This window comes from Cryptomeria japonica, chromosome 3, assembly GCF_030272615.1.
Source record: "Cryptomeria japonica chromosome 3, Sugi_1.0, whole genome shotgun sequence".
Lineage (NCBI taxonomy): Eukaryota > Viridiplantae > Streptophyta > Pinopsida > Cupressales > Cupressaceae > Cryptomeria > Cryptomeria japonica.
Genome location: NC_081407.1, coordinates 938,917,731 through 938,938,719, shown reverse-complemented (window position 1 = coordinate 938,938,719; position 20,989 = coordinate 938,917,731).

Below are 20,989 nucleotides of genomic sequence, written 5' to 3'. Positions count from 1 at the left end.
ATTTGACATGTTGTCCTTTCTTGATTGGATGGTTGATATTATGTCATGGTACATTCTTGATTCTAGATTAGAGTTTTGGCATGATATGGTTATTTTTGATATGTTCATATGGAGCATGTTATCTCTTTGGTTGAGATGGATTAGATCATGTTGTCATGTTATGTTCCCGATTCTGCGGTTGGAGCTTTGACATTGATCTTGATAGTTCTCTTTGTATTGGGTACATGATCATTTGCTTGATTACTTCATGGTGATGCTATGTTGCATTTGGAGTTTGGCATGGATTGATTGGATATAGGTACTCATGGATACTTGGAGGATGTTGGTGATGCTAGTAGTCTTTTGTGATTAGAGACATATGTTGGAATGGTTTATGGTTTCAGCAGGAAGTCCAAGGAGCATTCACCTGGTTTATGGACTTGAGAGGAGAGTGTTCCTATTATGAGTCATGATGACTTGGTGAGCATTCTCATTCCCCACTCTTGGTCTACTTGGCAGTTTACTACTTGAGAGGTATAGCTCATTGTTCCTTTCAGGTACATTATGTTTATGCTATCTTTCATAGATATGGATCTTGAGCTATGGATTAATGGTTAGTTTTGGAGGATTCATTTGAGAGATGTATGGCATTGGTTATCTCCTTGTGCATTTGAGTTATTATTATGATGGTGGCAGTCATTGATATTAGTTTGGAGATGGTTTATTGGGCATATTCCTATGGTTTGGGAATGGATATTTAGTTTGATCTTCTTGGTTATGGGAGGCTTACATCCATGTTGTTTACATGATATATATGTTTGTTTGATCCAAGGGATTGAATGGTGCTTTGGGTGTTGTTATGCTTCTCATTTGGGGTTCTATGGAGGAGATCATACTTGACTTATTTAGAGGTGTTTGTAGAAGGACATACTACAGAATTTGGTTTGCAGTGTTTCTCTCTTTGTTTCGATTATCTTCCTGGATGTTTGTATTCACATTACATTGGTTGGAGGTTGTTTGGAGCTATGTGCTTATTAGTATTTGTATTCATGATATGCCATGTGGGAGATGACATGGTGGTTCCTTTATCTCTTTCTTTGTTGGTGTGGAGAACATGGGAGAATGTTGGAGACATGGTGTGAGAGTGGTACTTGCAGTTTTGATGTTCATATGATGTGGATGTTCTTGATACTACATGGTTACACTTCTATGATGTGTTTTTAGTGGATTCATTTCTGATATTGACATTACCTATGCAGTGGGAGTTCTTTGGTGTACATACGTGGTAGGTATTGCACTTGGGATTTGTGGTTGCATGTTACAGGTTGCATATGTTGATGAAATGTTATTCACTTTATTGTATGCCTAGGAGGCATGTATAGTTGATGTGTTAGCACTTGATATGGGTGTTGTTTCAGCTATGTAAAAGAGCTACTCTTGCATTGGATACCTTTGGATTAGTGTTTGTGTTCAGATATTAGTTGGTGCAAGACTTATCATTTGTTGCGACAGGTTGTGTGGCTTTCTCTTTGGATGGCCTTTTCATGTCCAGTGGCAGTGGCATGATGGAGGGTGGGAGCATTCATGTATGAGATGGTGGTCACTTTGTTCTTGTTGCAGGTATCTTGGTTGAGCACATGGAGCACTTGGATTCCATGATGGTATATGTGCGTGGAGAGATCAATCTCTTGTTCATGTGGCAGATTACTTCTTGGCCCTTATGCAATGTATACAACAAGTGGGAGAATGTTGGGAAATGGTGTTGTACACCTTGCATAATAATGGTTTATTATTGCATTATTTTATTATTGTGTGAGGTGGACAAAGAATTAAATTGTAATATCATTGTATTGTTGCACCTAGGAGCACCTAGATGGACGTGCAACATGTAGAGATCCTTTTGGATATTCTTGTAACCACTTGATGAGTTGTATTGACACATTGGTATTGTTATTTTATATTGGGGAATGTAATTGTGATAAAGTACCCAATATTAAATGTGGGTCATGGGTAGTTAAGGAAAACATTAAAAGGTTGGTAAGGAAAATATTATTTTATTGTCACATGGTTTTGGGCACATGGTTTTGATGTAATACCACTTAGTGGTTTTGTGGTTGCTTGTTTCTATAAAAGCACCACAAGGGTAGTTGTTTGGTATATGAAGCCAGGTTAGCATTTGTGAAGGAGGAAGCATGGCATGGGATGTGTGGATTCATGCTTGATCACATGGAGTGCTTGGTTATGGCTTGGGTTTTGAAGGCTTTCCATAGTTGTATTGTAATGGACGCATTGCTGATAATACATGGTGGACGATGCTTTTGGAGGCTGGGTTTTTCCCTCATGAGGGTTTTCCCAGGGTATATCTTGTGTCACATTTTGTGAGTATGTTGTCTATTCTTTGCATGTGGATCTTATGTGTTGATTTGGTTAAAATCTGAATTTGGGTTATGTGGAAATTGTCATAAAGTTGGCTGCGAATTTCCTTTCACATATCACTTTCACTCATATGAAATAATTCATTGTGATGTCAATGTATAGACATTTAGATTTCATGTCGGCCTCAATAAATCATAACACAATTACCTAGGTGTAGTGTATCTGGTCAAGTGATCATAACTCATCACAAAAATACCATCAAAACTTATCGGTGGGATAACTCATCACGATTTTTGATAACTCATCACACAATCAACGAATACCGGTTGGAACAATCAATATTGGTTGGGGTTAAATATATGAACCATTATCCTTGAATCTCCTAATATAATCTCTGCTTGATCTTCATGTTGATGCCGATTAATGTGTATCCACTAGTTGTCTTATATGTGTTGTGCTTTGTGAAGTGTACCTGTACCTATACCTACAACCATAATGCACTCAATAAATCATTACAAGCATTGTTAGAAGATTTAAATCAAAGAAAGACAAAACCATAGCTAATCGACTTATTGCCTCCTAGTAAATGCGAGTATGAAAAATGCTCTCAGATCTGATTATGCATATTCCAGTGACTTGACTACACCTAGATGGAGGATTTGAAAGATGAAAATGCATGATCTTAGCAAGAATAGCATGATTAAGCTACATAAATGATTGATCTAACATGATTAAGCTAATATTTAAGCTAAAATTGAGCTTGATAACATTGCTAAAACTGATAAACTATAAGCTAGATGCCTATAACAATGCATAAGATGAAATGAGATGGGATGCAATTATGATATGAAATTGGGACCTGAAATTGGGACCAATATTTCTCCAAAATGAGGTCTATTTATAGGATTTTCCAAGGCTAGGGGTGATGTGGCAAGAATCAATGATCAAGATTGATCTGAAGATATTAATGGTTAAATTGAAGGAGGATGGCAAAGGGGGTTGGATTAAAGGGAACATCTATCATCTCTATGGTGGCAAGTGTCAAGAGGCTTCTAGAAGGAGTTAGATGAAAGGTAACACTTAGTGACAAGTGTCACAAGGTTCTAGAAGATGTTGGATGAAAGGGGACATGGTGGTAGGTAGAATGGGTTAGGTTTAGGAGTGGTAGAAGTTAGGAGAATTTGAATTTAAAAATTCAAATAATATGAAAAGGATAATTAATCTCAACAATTCATGGTTGATTTGTTTTAATTAATTAGGGGATTTAGAAGAAATGAATTTGGATGGAGGGAATTAATTAATTTGAATTAATTAATGGGATGAAATGAAATGAACCTATTTAATAAATCCTTAGATTTATTAATAAGTAGATGAAAGGGGAAATTTAATCAAATTGCTTAGTGAATTTAATTAAATTGGGGAGGATTAATTAAATAATTGCTTATTTAATTAATTATCTTCAGACCATTTTTAGGTGTATACATTTTGCCCCTCTTTGAAGTGAGGTGTGATGACGCATTGATTCAAAGAATAATCTCATTTTGATGATGATATTAATTTGATAGGATGCCCCGGCTCTTGATTGCTAAATTTTGGTACGGTGATGCCCCCTTGGGAGATCAATTGAGATAATTGATCTTTGGAGTTTTTGTGGGATTGATATCCCGATAGATTTGATTTGATTTTTGCCACTGTGTTTTTATGAAAATGAGAGTTCTTCAATTAGCTTGATTTCTTAGATGGGTAAGATTGAAAAATCTTGATTGATTAGATTCAGTCTGGTTTCAGGAAGGATTCATCCTGTATAAGACAACGATGATCAAAGTGTCTGGTTTTAGGAAGGATTCATCCTATATAAGACATGATTAGAACATCTGGTTTTAGGAAGGATACATCCTGTATAAGACATGAATCAGAATCAGATCGTCTAGTTTTAGGAAGGATTCATCTTGTATAAGACATGATAGAATTGATTAGGTTTGATTGATTGTTTTGATTTGATAAGGTTGATAGATAAAGAGTTGACAATTTGTTGATAACAAGTTGCAGAAATATTTGGATATGCTAATTGTTGATTCTATTTGAGAGAGATAGCATAAGATTTGAGCTAGGTCGATAATATCATGAGAGAAATGAGTCATTAGTCTGATTGCATATACACTTGTGATGATACTTTGATGATTCCCGTGATAGATTTAACCTTGGATAAAAGGAGCTTGTAGGATCTTATGCAAGAATGAAATGCAAGCTAAAATGCAAATGAAATGCAAAGGAATGACCAGACCAGTCACTGGATTATTTTGCATTTTTGTCATCATTGAGCTTTTGAAATATGGGAAGTGAGTGCAAACATCGATGGTATAATTAAACCTTGATGACCTGAGCACTTCTTTCCTGTATTTTGATATAACAAATTAACACAAGCATCGAGGTATAATTGAACCGAGATGACCTGAGTGTTGCTTGCGTAAAACAGGTAGTATTAATAATTTCAATACACAAATTGAAAATGTCTTCAATGATACTTCGATGATCATGTCCTGAGACAAATTTGCACATATTAATGACTAATTTTTCAAATAGCAGACAAGAAAAGTATCATGTTTCTTCCTTGTTCCTCTAGTCAATGACATCCTGGAGTCACTTAGAAATCATGATAGCGAAAAGCAATATAGAAAAGTTTTAACAATCATGTTACAATCATTATTGAAAAAGATATTATACACTGAAAAGTGTGTGATGTGCTTTGATTGATTTCATGATAGCTTGATAGTTGATAGTTTGATCTCGTGTTCAATGTTGGATGTGTCTCAATTTTCGCTTGATAAGACTTGTCTAACTGTTTGTTCTACCTATTTGATTAAGCTCAAAATTGATCAAAAGTTTTTGCCCCTAGCTAAGTGTAGGATTTTGCCCCAAGTCTAGAAACAAAGTCGTTATGATATATCCAATGATCCAAACCATGGTAAGAAGCCACTTGGGATGCTTGCGTATGTCCAAATACTTATGATTGTCAATGCTGATGGAAAATGAATGAATGCAAGCAGAAAAATGCATGAACTAATAGACAGAAGAGCTAACGCACAGATAGCACCTATTTGCCAGGTTTTCACCATCTACTTTTATTGCACTTTTTTTGATATTTGATTTTTTTTTTCTTTTTTTTCTTTTTCACTTTTTTTTAATTTTTCTACTTTTTTCACTATTTTTTATTTTTTCTGATTTTTCATTGTTTTTGATTTTTCTTATTTTTCATTGTTTTTGATTTTTTTTTCTGGTTTTCTAGACATAGAATTTCTTTAGATGCATGCTATTGATGGGTTCCTCAAGCTGATCTTTGTCCTATGTTGATAGTTGATATGCTCCTGATCCAAATACTACTGTGATCATAAATGGACCTAACCAGTTTGGTTCAAACTTTCCTTTCTTCTCTCGATCTGCTTGATTGCGTGGATTTTACTTTAGCACTAGTTCTCTCACTTGAAAGATTTGTGGTTTGACCTTATGATTATAGCTTCAGCACATTCTTTGTTGATATACCTTTAGATGAACAAAGGCATTATGCCCGCGTTCCTGGATCAGTTCTAACTCTTGCAGTCTAGATACTCGTTGTTCTTCATCTGGGATGAGACCTTTTAGTGATACATGTAGAGAAGGTATCTCTATTTCGATTGGTAATATGGCTTTTGATCCATATACAAGAGAGAAAGGTGTGGCACCTATCAGTGTGTGGATACTGGTGCAGTAGGCCCATAGAGTAGGGTTTAGTTGAATATGCCAATCTTTCCTAGCATCATTCACTGTCTTTTTGAGGATTTTCAGAATAGTTTTGTTAGATGCTTTTGCCTGCCCATTTCCCTATGGATAATATGGTGTGGAGAATCTGTGCTAGATTTTGAACTTCTCACATAGCTCTTGTACATCCTAATTCTTAAATGGTCACCCATTATCAGTGATAATGGTCATTGGTATTCCATAGCGACAGATGATATAATTCAAGATAAATGCAACAATTTGTTTTCCTATGATGTTTATGAGTGGTACTGCTTCAATCCATTTTCTAAAATATTCTGTAGCTACAAGAATGAATTTGTGTCCATTAGATGAGGAAGGATTTATCTTTCCTACTAGATCAAGTCCCCATTGAAAAAAAGTCCAAGATGTTGCTAAAGCATGTAGTTCTTGTGTTGGTGCATGGATCAAGTTCCCATGGATTTGACATTGTTTGCATGTTCTTTCTATCTTAAAAGAATCTCGTTCCATAGTCGGCCAATAATAGCCCAAGCGTATGAGTTTTTTCGAAAGGGTAAGACCACTTGAATGAGTTCCACAAATGCCGTTATGGACTTCATGTAAGACCTTCTCAGATTCTTCTTGTTCAAGACATCTTAAGAGAGTACTGCCTAGACCTCGTTTGTATAGGGTATCCGCGATGAGAGTAAAATGAGAGGATTGATGGATAAAGTTTCTCTTTTGGTTTTTTGATAAATTAGGAGGTAGGATATTGTCTTTCAGGTATGTGTAAGTTTGGCCATAGCGGGAGGAATCATGTCCAATAAGTTGACAGATGGTTTGGGAATCAGGACAATTATAGGCGAGATGAAACAACTCTTCAACCAGGAATTCATAACGCTGTTGATTTTCCTATGTCTGCAATATAGAAGCAAGTGTAGCCATTGAATCTGCTACTTTGTTGTCATTTCTTGTAATCTATTCAAAAGTTATTTCTACAAAGTACTTCTTGATATCATCCACTATCTTTTTGTAAGGCATGAGTTTGTCATCTTTTGTTTGATAGTCATCATTGATTTGATTAATGACAAGCTGAGAGTCTCCAAAGACCTGAAGTTGTGTTATGTTCCATTCTACAACCATTTTAATACATGTTACCAATGCTTCATACTCTACTATATTTTTTGTACATGGAAAGCTTAATTTGTATGATTTTGGGATTGTATGCCCTTGTGGTGTGATAAGTAGAATTCTTGTTCCTGATCCATGTTGTGTTCCTTTATTGATGTCTACTCCTAGACTGATATTCGGGTGATGTATTATAAGATATGGATTGAACCTTGGAACATCTATATATGACTAGGTAAAATTGACTTGCCATCTTTTGAATGGTTTCAAGTATTTTTGCCTTGCTAATTCTGATAGAGAAGTTGCTAGATGTAGATCAATTGTGCCAATGATAGTTGCCTTTGCTGGTGCTATTATGATAGATAACTTCTCTTGATAACATTCGGGTAAAGTGTCAAATCTCCCATCTTCTGGCGCCTCAAGGAGGTTTTTACCATTAGATGCGTCCTTTATTTTTACTTTTTCCCGATCTAATGTTGCCAAATAATGGTTTTCAGCATTAGACCTGATATTGTTTTCTTTATTTTCAATTTTGCGACTAGGAGATTTGACATCCATTTGACTCAAAGATACATTAGCGGAGTCCCTGGTGAAATTTGTTGCGGGTTTGATTTCATCGAGATATAAGGATATGACATGGTCATTAGGTAGGGTATCAATGTCAATATGTCCTTCATTTTCCCAATCCATAGGTTCAGGATAGCTTAAGGATAAAGGATCCTCATGTTGAATAGTTTCAAATATATTAGGGGTCAAGATAGAGATATCAGAGATTTCAGTATGTATTTCGATGTCTAGAACGATACTCTCATCAGAATGACCTCGTATAAGAAAATCTTGATCGTCCTCAGTTAAGTCCATGTCAGTTGAATGTGATTCTAATTCAAGTAGGCTAGTTCCTAACATTTGTTCTGCATACGTGTGAACTACATCAACTACTATATCTGCTTCTTCATCCCTCTCAATTTGAAGTTGCTCTTGTTTGTTTTTCCATGATATCTTTTAGCTGCATTTGTTCTTCCATGTTTGACAAAATTGATGCAAATGATTGTTCCTTAGATTGTGTGCTTGAAGCTACTACCTCTCTGTTATGTGAAACCATGACCTCTTGAGCTTATTTCAGATTATTACAACACTGCAATGGATTTGAGTTTGTTGATATTATGATTTCCTGTCCTTCATAGGGAAATTTGACACATTGATGATAGGTTGATGGTATAGCTTGCATATCCTGTATCCATGGTCTCCCCAAGAGTATATTATATGGTAGGTCCAAGTCTAAAACTTGGCATGCTGTATCTTTTTGTAAAGCTCCCACCCTGATAGGTAATATCACCATTCCTTTAGAGTAATGTTCTTCTTCACCAGATGTTTTGATTTTTAACCTTCTCTAGGGATCAACTGCATCTTCTGAATATCCTAGAGAACAGACAAGACTCAAAGAGAAAATGTTCAAGCTAGCTCCCCCATCTATTAGGACACGTTTAACAAGCATTGTATGAATGAGGACTTCAATTTGCAAGGAAGCGTTATGGGGATTTTTCAATGAATCAATTCTTGGAGGTGAGCTTTGAATAGGATCCTTTGAAATGGGCTTGATGGTCATTATGGATATCGCTTGGGGAACTTTAGCTTTGGATGTATTATTTGGCAAGGATGCTATGGAATGTTCTTGCAAGCTTTCAAGAGGTTTAGGAATATATTCCTTTGGAGCATCAATTTGCTTATGGATGGACGGATCATTGTTAGACATAGGTGTATGATTTTGATCTTCTTTAGCCAAATCCTTTAGGGATCTCTTTAAGAGGTGCACAAAAGAACCACCTTTCTTTTGAGATGTATTTGAATCCTTGTGATGTTTTAACATAGTTGGATTTTGATTTTGAACTTGTTTGATTTCTCTGATATGTTGGTTTGTTCTGTTTTCTTCTTGTGTTTTTCTTTGGTATGTCATGTTGATATGATTTTCAGCTATTTCAAATGTTTTTGTTTCTATTTCAGGGGTTTGATTGTCTAAAAGTTGTTTTGATAAGTGATCAATAGTCAATTTCAAGGCAATAGAGTGATATGACACTAAAAGAGGATTCAAGTGTTTAAAGGTTTGCAAGTTTTTCGATCTTCGGTTTAAGAGTGCAATGATGATGATTGATAAGAACCAGTTCCAATAGGAACAATATATCCTATGATGTGGGACAAGGTTATCCTAACCAAATGTTTTAGTTTCATGATAAAGGATGATTGATCCTAATGAGAAACCATGTTTGAGTGATCATTTTACCAAAGAGGGTGATAATGCACTTTGAGATGTTTAGATCTTGAACTTGTTGGGGGTGAGCACTTTGAAAATCTTGAGGTGTATATTTTCTAGAGTATGATTTTGATGGATGATAACTTGACCAAGCAAATCAAGAAGACAATCTAAGCACAGATTGACAGATAACAAGTGTTTATGTTTACTGCAAATTGATCAGGCATACATGATAAATTTGAAACAGGCATGTACGACACAGTTATGGACTGACATATATAGAGTTTCGTATGACATAAGATTCAGTTTAGGATGACACAAGATACAAAATAGAATGACAAGCTAGTGACTTCATGTGAAAAGCAGTGTTTCGTACGACATAGAACCTTGACTCGTATGACAAAAGATCAAGAAATACAACAGAGACTTTTGACTCGTGCTGCAGAGAATTAAAGCTCATACGATAGGTTGCAGAGAATGGTAAAAAGTGTTTGTTTTGTTGATTTTGATCTTTGAATTCTAATGATTTTTTGTTGATGTTTTCTAGTTTTTAGGTGTCTGATTTTCTCATTTAGGGATGAATACACAGCAAACACATGATGTGATACATGACTCTCAATCAAGATAAACCCTAAGGAAGTTGGTTGAGAATGAGAACCTTTTCTTGCTATCTTAGGCACACACCCAATAGCTAATCAGAATACAGCCGCTGAGTCGCACGCAATGGATTCTCAATGCCATATTATCTGACTCCAAACGCTAATAGGGGCATGATATGGCAAGTGTCATGGGAGAGTTACTATCTCTCTTGCACAAAGATTAATACCCTTTTGGAGGTGAATTGGGTAGCTTCTATTTTAACTAGCACTAGTAAGGGATCCGTTCAACGCATTGGGGTATAAACTCAATTAAGAGGTCTCCCAACCTTGAAAACCAAGGTTTGATATACCCAAAGGTATGGAGGAGAGCTATTCCCGAGCACTGCCGTTGCTTTGATTTTAATCAAAAACACATTTATTTTATAGTGGGTTGGATTAATTGGCATTAGCCGTTCCCACTTAGGTCATTCCCCTCTCACCGGCCTTAAGGGCTAAGAGTTAATAACTCTTCAAGAGGGCAAGCTTGCTAAAGAGATGCACTAATGAAAGAAAAAGATGAGTCTATCTTTCTGATCACCTAAGAAAGGTGAGAGCATACTTGCCTATCATCAAAGACACATAAGACACGATAGTTCATTTCTTTAAGCCCAAATTGAAATGTGCCTAAAAATCTTACAGAATACACAAAGTTTTTTTGTTGAATCCTTAGGCAACCTGCAAAATAGATCCATTAGTAGTCATGATTGTGTTTTGAATTTGTCTTTGACAAGAATCCTACAAAAAAGAGTTAGGCTGCAAACATCTCATAGACATAACAAGATTAGCATTAGTGATCCAAACTACGAAATTTTCAGAAAAAACTAAATGAAATTTTAGCCTAACTTCAAATAGGCATAACTTTCTGCTCGGGACTCAAAATTATGAATTGTTTAACTCGTTGGAAAGGTCTCCAAGAGTTGTAGATGAGATTTTGAAAGAGACTACACTAGCTAGGCGCTTTTAAGGGCTAAAAATGACCAGAAGGCCTTCAAAAATGCAAATTATCAATGCATAGAAAAACTTGAAAATTCTAATTTGCAGTTTTTCAAAAATCACAGAACCACAAACTCGTACGACATGCTTTATCAGTTAGTATGACAGAACTTTAGATTTCACACTGTAATACAAATAGACTCATACGACATAAGATTTTGAAGCTAGAAATTCATATGAAATAGAATTAGCTCTAGTACAACAGTGAAAATCAACTCGTATGACACAGGAATGAGCTAGAACGAATAAAGAAGTTTTAATGTAAAAGCTCATACGAATCAGCATTATACCTAGTACGAGTTAGGATGAAGTGTCATCCTAGGCTAAAAGGTAGTTCGTACAAGTTGGAAAATCAACTGGTATGACATTCTGATTTTGATCTGACAGAGATGAAGTTTGCTGAAGCTTGAGAGGCCAAAAATGATGATTTCTGGCCCATGGTGGGCACCAAAATGTCATGCTCTGTAAAGTGTACTTGTACCTGCAACCACAATGCACTCAATAAATCATTACAAGCATGGTTAGAAGATTTAAATCAAAGAAAGACAAAACCATAGCTAATCGACTTATTGCCTCCTAGTAAATGCAAGTATGAAAAATGCTCTCAGATCTGATTATGCATATTCCAGTGACTTGACTACACCTAGATGGAGGATTTGAAAGATGAAAATGTATGATCTTAGCAAGAATAGCATGATTAAGCTACATGAATGATTGACCTAGCATGATTAAGCTAAGATTTAAGCTAAAATTGAGCATGATAACATTGCTAAAACTGATAAACTATAAGCTAGATGCCTATAACGATGGATAAGATGAAAATGAGATGGGATGCAATCATGATATGAAATTGGGACCTGAAATTGGGACCAATATTGCTCCAAAATGAGGTCTATTTATAGGATTTTCCAAGGCTAGGGGTGATGTGGTAAGAATCAATGATCAAGATTGATCTGAAGATATCAATGGTTAAATTGGAGGAGGATGGAAAAGGGGGTTGGATTAAAGGGAACATCTGTCATCTCTATGGTGGCAAGTGTCAAGAGGCTTCTAGAAGGAGTTAGATGAAAGGGAACACTTAGTGACAAGTGTCACAAGGTTCTAGAAGATGTTGGATGAAAGGGGACATGGTGGTAGGTAGAATGGGTTAGGTTTAGGAGTGGTAGAAGTTAGGAGAATTTGAATTTAAAAATTCAAATAATATGAAAAGCATAATTAATCTCAATAGTTCATGGTTGATTTGTTTTAATTAATTAGGGGATTTAGAAGAAATGAATTTTGATGGAGGGAATTAATTAATTTGAATTAATTAATTAAAGGGATGAAATGAAATGAACCTATTTAATAAATCCTTAGATTTATTAATAAGTAGATGAAAGGGGAAATTTAATCAAATTGCTTAGTGAATTTAATTAAATTGGGAAGGAGGATTAATTAAATAATTGCTTATTTAATTAATTATCTTCAAGCCATTTTTAGGTGTATACACTATGCATTTATCGGTTATCACAAAGTAGCGGTTAGAGATAAACCTCTTAGTATAACCTCTAGCATACCGGTTGTAGTATAAACAACTTGAAGTTATACTGGTAGACAATATAAACATATGCGTGTATATGTGTTTCATCAATGACAACATATGATGAATTCATTACAATCATCATCAAGCCAACAATCTCCCCCTTTGGCATTGATGGCAACATTTAGAAAACTTTACAGTAATACCACTAAGTGTGCATACAAAATAAATTTACACATATACACACGCTCCCCCTTAATGCATACATTATAAAAAAAAATTGAAAACACACATACATATTTCTACTCCCCCTTTGATAACAATGCCAAATTGAAAAAGTAAAATATATATATATAGAAAATTTGTATCAAAGTGTACAACATATACAACAACAACTGAAAAATTGAATCGAGATTCATTCATAAGCTAGTTTCATGAAAATAACATGAAATTTCTCTTTCAACTATCATATGGAATTTGTCCATTTCTCTAGCACGTTCTCAGTGTACTCTAGTGTAGACATAAGCTATGAATGGAACTCTTCCATCGAATCCAGTGTACAGGTTTCTAGAGTTGCTAAGATAGTTTTTGCATTTGAGTAGGCTCTCTGTAGTATGTCCACTTATGATGTGAGTAGACTCTTGAGTTCCTTTAGAGACCAGAGTCTCTTTTCCTTCTCATGATCATAGATATCCAACCTGATGTGCATACCATCTATAGATTTGCTAAAAGAAAATATAGAGTCCTGAATTGGGACATATGCATTGCATATCCTTTCTAGCTCTTGCTCAGTTTCTGTATGAATTTTTATAATATTAGAATAAAAGAATGAAACATTAGAGGTAGAAGAAAGATACTTCCCTCCTTTTTCAATAGCTTTTCTCAACAAATCTTTATTATGTGTCAGAGCCATTTTGCTAGTATCAATGTCCTTTGCAAGTTTCTCCCCATACTTCTTCCTATGACTTTTCTCAGCATAGGTTTGTGTTGGTTCTTCAAGTGAGTTGATTTGATTAGATGCATCAGAAACCAACTAACCAAGTTTTCTAATAGGGGATGTCAGATATGTTGTAGAAGTTTCCGGTAGTAGACTAGATAGAATATCTACTGCATTCTATATTTTTTCAAATTCAACCCTTTTCTCTTTAAGTCTCTTCTTATGCACTCTAGGTTGCATAACACTTGCAATCTTCATCATTTCAGATGCGCTCATGTTGTCAACATTGATAGGCCCTAAAATTCCTAATGAATCATCATCATCCTCATCAGTCGACAGAGTGACTAATGGCTTTGCTGGTTCAGAGGATGTAACCTTAATGATTGCTTCCTCTATATTTTTCTATGTTTCCTTTTCAAAAGTCTGTGTGACAACATTTTTCTGAGATTCCTTCTATGTAACTTGTAAGACCGGCTAGGATTAGGGTTTCTCAGGTTGTCCTTTTTCTGGTGGAATATCCACTCCTTGTTGAGTTTTCGGTTCCTCAACTGTAGTAACCTATAAGATAGTGATTTCAGGTGGCTTCATATCTGGTGCAATAATGTCTCAAGATAGATCAATTGTATCTTGAACATCATCAACAACATGAATAATGGTGTCATCCTTCTTCTTGATAGGATAGACCTCACCAGCTTGTATAATCTCTTCTTCATTCATTTCAAGTTGATTAGTAGTATCTTCCTCATCTTTAGAGGATTGTATGAGCTCTTCCATTTGTTTGATTTTAGAGGCTATTTGATGAGTCTCAGTCTCAAAAATTACCCCCTTTCCACTAAGTAGCTTCAATCTTCTAATTTTGAAAGCAAATTGAATTTCGTACTGATCAACTAAATAACTTATTTCATCCTTAGACAAATTAGGAAAGTATTGCACAAATATCTCATCAATAATTTCTTTTTCCAATTTTATAGCTTCCTTCCATTTATCCAAAAGAACATTGTTTTGAGATATCCTTTTCAAGATCATGTAGGAATCTAGTGTAATGACACAAATGATTGATTACCTATTGAATGATTTGCTTCTTCTCATCTTCAGTGAAGGAATCAAAATGCTCTTTGACATTGTCAAATCTGTTCCTCCCTAATGTCTTCACCGTTCTTTCAAAATGGGTATCAGGCTTGAAAGTTGAGATATCAATAGGCATAGTTTCCTTTGGCACATTTTTCACTGACTTTGCTACTCTACCGATATCTTTCATCTTCTTAGGTTCTTCTTCAGTGTCAGTACTCTTAGATTCTTCTTGAAGAATTAACTTCTGACCTCTTTTATTTGTCTCCTTTTTCATATACACCTTAGGTTTTGGTTCCATTTTGTATTGGATACTCCAAGTCACCCTTTTATTCTTCATCACTGGAGGTGCTTCATCAGTTTTCTTTTTCTTTCCTTTCCCACTTGTGGGAAGGAGCAATATTGGTTTTGGCTTGTGCATCCTGGACTACCACAATATCCATTTTTGCCTTCTTTTTATCTTTAGGAGATGCTAATAGGTTATTAGCATAACCAACCAGTAAGTCATAGTTCACCTCATAACTCATATCTTAGATTTCTTCTTTTCTCAGCTCAATTGCTTGCATCAAACAAAAATTAGTGGTAACTGTGAAAACAATATCTTTTGCAAAATGTCTTACCACATTTTTAGGCAATCTCATTATCATGCTTATCTTCTTCTGAAACTCATTGAAATACTTATTCATAGCAGCAGGAAAAGTATTCTTTATAGCCTTGATGTTGTTCTTGATTTGTGTGGATACCGGTAGGTCCTTTGACCATCCAATATCACCTATTCCCGGTAGCAAATTTTCAAAATAAAAGAATGACCAATAGCTATCCATACTTGAACTTTAGACTATTGTCCTTCTTGATATATTGCAGATTTAGAAACAATTGTCTCCTAATAGCCTCACAAAGATCATAATTTGCATTTTCAGCTATCATCCTATAAGTTGTGTGTACTACTGCTGATGGAACACTATTTAGTCTACTAGAGTAAAATACTCGGTAGCCTATAACCATAGCTACTAGTTTCACCGTTGGGTCCCTGATATTGTTAACAGAAAAATAACATTTATCAGATGTTGAACTGGTTAGAGAGTATACCGTCTCTTTTGAAATTTGCCTCAGCTTAGGTACTTCACTAGTTGAATAATAACCAGTTAAAAATTGAATGGCTTCCTTTGTTGTTGTATGAGTTCTCTCTAAGTACATGTTCTCACCATGAACCTGACTCAAAATAATTCTAATATGCTCTTCCTCAAAATCTCCTAGAAAATAAGCGGCGTTTTGAAAACCTTTCTCGAAAACCCTAGCATACTATGTTTGAATGTTTCCATTCTCATCACAGAGGGATTTTATCTAAGTGTAAATATATAGTGATCCTAGATCCTCAATGTTACAATCAATATAGCCCGACAAATCTCCTTTTACTAAAACTCCACTAGGAACTTGTGATAATGCATTATATGACACAATTTTTTTTGCCTCTACAATTTCCATTGGCTCAGATGTAATCATTAATCTTTCTACAGACTTTGAAGATGATGCCATTTCAGATGAACAAGATTCGAAGCAAGATTTTCAAAGAAATACCTTATTTCACGCACGTTGCCTTGTTTACTGGTTGAATGCCCAAGTGCACACCAGTTCAAATTATTGCAACCTTCAAATCAACTTGATTACAAATCACAATGCAACTTTGACAATTATAAACCAACAATCTTTCTTAGCTCAACAAGCGCTCCAAATTTCTTTCTCGAATGCATTAGGGTAAAAATAACAAAGTAAAAAATTGCTTTTATCCTTTTTACCTACTGCATTAAATGCTCACCTGTTAGGGTTACAAACCCTAATTTCACTGCTGAAGGAGAAAATCGGTTGATAACATATTGACAAAAAGTTATCAAAATTTCATGCTTCAAAATTCTCATACCACTCATTTATCTCAAGGGGTCCGGAGGTGGATTTACCATTAAGCTCCCCTTAGCCATATGAAAAGGTTTTATTCATCGATGGAGGGTTCTCTTCACTAGGTGAAGGAACAATTTCTTCTCCTAGTGAATCATCACTCTTCTTCTTCGAAGTTCGATTCATTTCCTCTCTAGTTTCTTCAACATTAACTTTCTGCTTTCCTTTTTGATCCTTATAAGAATTGACTAGTTTGTTATTTCTGGATCTACAAAATTTTGATAAGTGCCTTGGTTTGTTACAGTGATAGCATGCCATACCATATGATTTCCAAGGTCCTGCATTTCCTCTTCCTCTTCTTCTTCTACAGTTCATAGCCACATGACCAAAGTTATTACAGATGGTGCAAATGACATTTGTTACCTTTTCTATTTCAAATGGACTAAACTGGTTGCCGTAGGGTCTTTGCTAGTTCATGTTGACTCGATTGTCAAAATTCCTCATCTGGTTACCATTTGGTCTTGGATGCATATACGGTACAGGATTATTTGCTCCATATTTGCACTAAAGAAATCTATGTCCATACATTCCACATGTGAAGCAATGACCTTCAAATTTCTTGGACACATACCTAACATTAGTATTGTGGCTTGCATTTTTGTTAGGTTTATCTCTATAAACATTTGCAGTGTGACCATGTTTATGGCAAAACATAACAAACAAGTTTAAAGACATTCTTACCGATATGTTTCTTGACCTTAGAAGTAGATTTGTTCTTAAGAGTGTTGCTCATTGTACCAGAGGATTCACCTTTTTCAGATGTGTGAAAACCAAGTCCAGAGATATCACCCTTCATCCTTTGTGATTGAATTTGTTCTTCCAATATGGTAGAACTTTTGTTGAACTTCTCCAATTTCTCATTGACTTCGGTAAGCTGTCTGGTGAGATCTTCATTATGTTTTGATAGGTTTTCTCTTAGAGATGATTCTAGTTCAAGATCTAGCTGTAAATTCCCTTTTTCTTCTCTTTCTCCAACCAAATGCTCATACATAGTGACATTTTCATGCTTGATGTTGGCAATCTCTTGATCTCTTTCCTTGACAAGATCTTTAGTTGTTCTTCTGGCTTCCAATTCCTGACTCATATAGATAGTGAGACCTTCCATCTCTCTCCTTAGATTTAGTTTCTCACCGTTTAACTTTTCAACTTCCTCGGCTAAGGCATCAATATTGGCCTCATCTGAAGAACTGTTATCAGATATTTCCAACAGTTGTTGAGTTAGCCCTCTCCTTTTGACTTGTGAAGCTTTCAGTTTGATCCTAAGGGTTTAAAGCTCATTTCTACTAGCTTCAAGCTCTCTAGCCATATCATAGTAGCTCATGTCCCCCATGGTGATTTCAAGGCTCCCTTATAGGCGTCTAGGCTTCAAAGATGTTAGGCTCTGATACCAATTGATGGACTTGAAAAGCACTGAGATGAGGGGTGAATCAATGACACCAAAATTAAAACTAGTTCAAACACTAACCAGTAGATGAACTTAACAAACCTTTTAAACACAATGCATGCATTCCAAAATGATATAACAATGTCCACAATAAGTAAAACATCCACCATAACACAAGTGTTTGTATGTGGTAAACCCAAATAGGTAAAAACCACAGTGAGATGGAACTCACAAGTTAACTATCTGTAGTAATGGATAACTGACCGATTAGGGTCTACAAAGTGCTCTACTAGGAGTGAATCTTATTAGAGATCCCAAAGCTTGATTAAAAGCTTATACCCTATTAGGAGTAACCTCGGTGGAGGATTTCTGAGTCCAAACTAATGGATCACCCCGTTAGAGGATTTCAACATTGAAGCTTGTTAGAGCTTACCCAATTAGGGGATTTGAATTATGTTGTAATTGTTAGAAAACAATAGGAATGGTTTGATCTATTTGAGTAGCACAATACTTTCTTGATCAGATCCTTCTAAACATATTCAACACTTCTCTTTTGCATACTCTACAACTTAACTCTTTTGTCTTTTTCACACACCATATCACTTTCACTCATATTAAATAATTCATTGTGATGTCAATATATAGACATTTAGATTTCATGTTGGCCTCAAGAGATCATATCACAATTACCTAGGTGTAGTGTATCTGGTCAAGTGATCATAACTCATCACAAAAATACCACCAAAAATTGTCGGTGGGATAAATCATCACGATTTTTGATAACTCATCACACAATCAACGAATACTAGTTGGAGTTGATTATATGAACCATTATCCTTGAATCTCCTGATATAATATCCACTTGATCTTCATGTTGATAATGATTAATGTGTATCCATTGGTTGTCTTCTATGCATATATCAGTTATCACAAAGTACTGGTTAGAGATATACCTGTTAGTATAACCTCTAGCATACTGGTTATAGTATAAACAACTTTAAGTTATACCGGTAGACAATATAAACATGTGTGTATGTGTTTCATCAATGACAACATATGATGAATTCATTACAATCATCATCAAGACAACAAGATCTTCCTTCACAACAACAAGCAATATCTCCTCATTGTCATCTTCTTATGATTCTTCATCAGTTACTCCTTCACTAACCACAACATAGCAATTGATGTTTTTGTCCTTTTCCTTTAAATTTTTTTAACTTTTCCTTTTTTATCACCATTAGGACAATTTGCAACAATGTGTCCAATCTTATTATAGGAAAAATACTTTAGAGGAAGTTTACCTTTGTACTTACCGGTGACTCTAGGAAATATTTTAGCCAGTAGTGCCTCAAGTTCCATCAGATGATCTTCATCATCACCATCACCTCTGCTACCGCCATGACTAGACTTAAAAGTCATGATTATGAAAAATATCCTTTCCTTTCTTTATAGATGTACTAGTTACAGAAGCTTTAAAAGAAGATCAGACAGTTTTGAAATACTATTATCAAAGGTGTTTAACTCAAATGCAGTCAACTTTCCAATAAGAGAATCAACGGTGACTTTATCTTTAGAAATAGATCTCAGTTCTTGAATTGCAGAAACTCTAATAGCATATTGTGGTAAGAGAGTTCTAAGAATCTTAATAACAATAGTATCTTCTTAAGCTTTACCTCCAACACTCTTAATACCAGCTACAACTTCCTTAATCCTTTGTCCATATTATTCTATATTCTCACCATCAACCATTCTCATATCATCAAATTTACCTCTAAGACTTTCTTCCTTAGCTCTTTGTACATGTTCATCACCTTCATAAATCAAATCTAATTTCTCCCATATGTCAAATGCAGTTTATAATCCATGAACATCTATATACTCAGAATCAGATAACGTACTTACAATTGCTTTCAAGGCTTGAATGTTCTTGTTGTTCTTTAAACTCATCCGGTGTCAAGGGGCTGGTAGTAGGAGAAATATACTTGTTTACCACATGATTCCAATACTAAGCACCCAATCCTTTGATGTATATCTTCATTTGGTCTTTCCATATATGGTAGTTGTCCTTGGTAAACTTGGGACCCTCCTTCATCATCTTTCTTAGGATCTTTTCCTTAAGTTGTTAAGCTTTTGCAGACAGAGGACCTAAAGCTCTAATACCAATTGTTAATCTTAGAGGATTTGGTTCATACTGAGAGGGGGGAGGGTGAATCAGTATTAACAACAAATCCAAATCTTAAACTTGACCTTATAAAATTTTTACCAAATCAAACAATAACCAACAACAAAACCATTTACCAGTACCGGTATCTGCTGATAATCATCTACTAATCTGATTTATCAAGTCTGAACATTAAGTGTTCATTAACTATGCATTAACTAAAAATAAAACATAACAACACATAAAAACATTCACCATATGAACACCATGTTTTTCAAGTGGAAACCCAAATACGGAAAAACCACGGTGGGAATTGGTACCCACAAAAATTATGCACTCTTTTAGAATGCGCCCTGTTAGGAGCCTAGCCCAGTTAGGAGCTTACAAAGATGCCCTATTAGGAGTCACCTGGTTAAGGGATTTAAATGATGAGCCCCGTTAGGAGCTTTGACCTATTAGGATCAACCTCACAAGAGGATTTAGAACTCAGATGTTGAGCTACCCTATTAGGGGATTTACAATGTAAGGCTTGTTAGGACCTACCCGGTTAAGAGATTTTGACTGCTGCAACTATTAGGGAACAATAGTGAATAATTTGGGTATATCACTTAACTTCTTGCTTGATCAAATCCAATTCTTCTCCAAATCTGCTACACTCTGGCAGATCTCTCATACTCTGGTTTGGCTTCACATTCTTCTCAAAACCACCGACACAACAAACATCAACTAAACCAACATAAATAACCTTTACAACTAGGTTGGTTACTAAACCCTAGATACATCAAGAATTTATAATACAGATCATCTTAGATCATATCAGATCATCATACAGATTATTAATTTTATTTTACAAGACAATATCAACCGTTG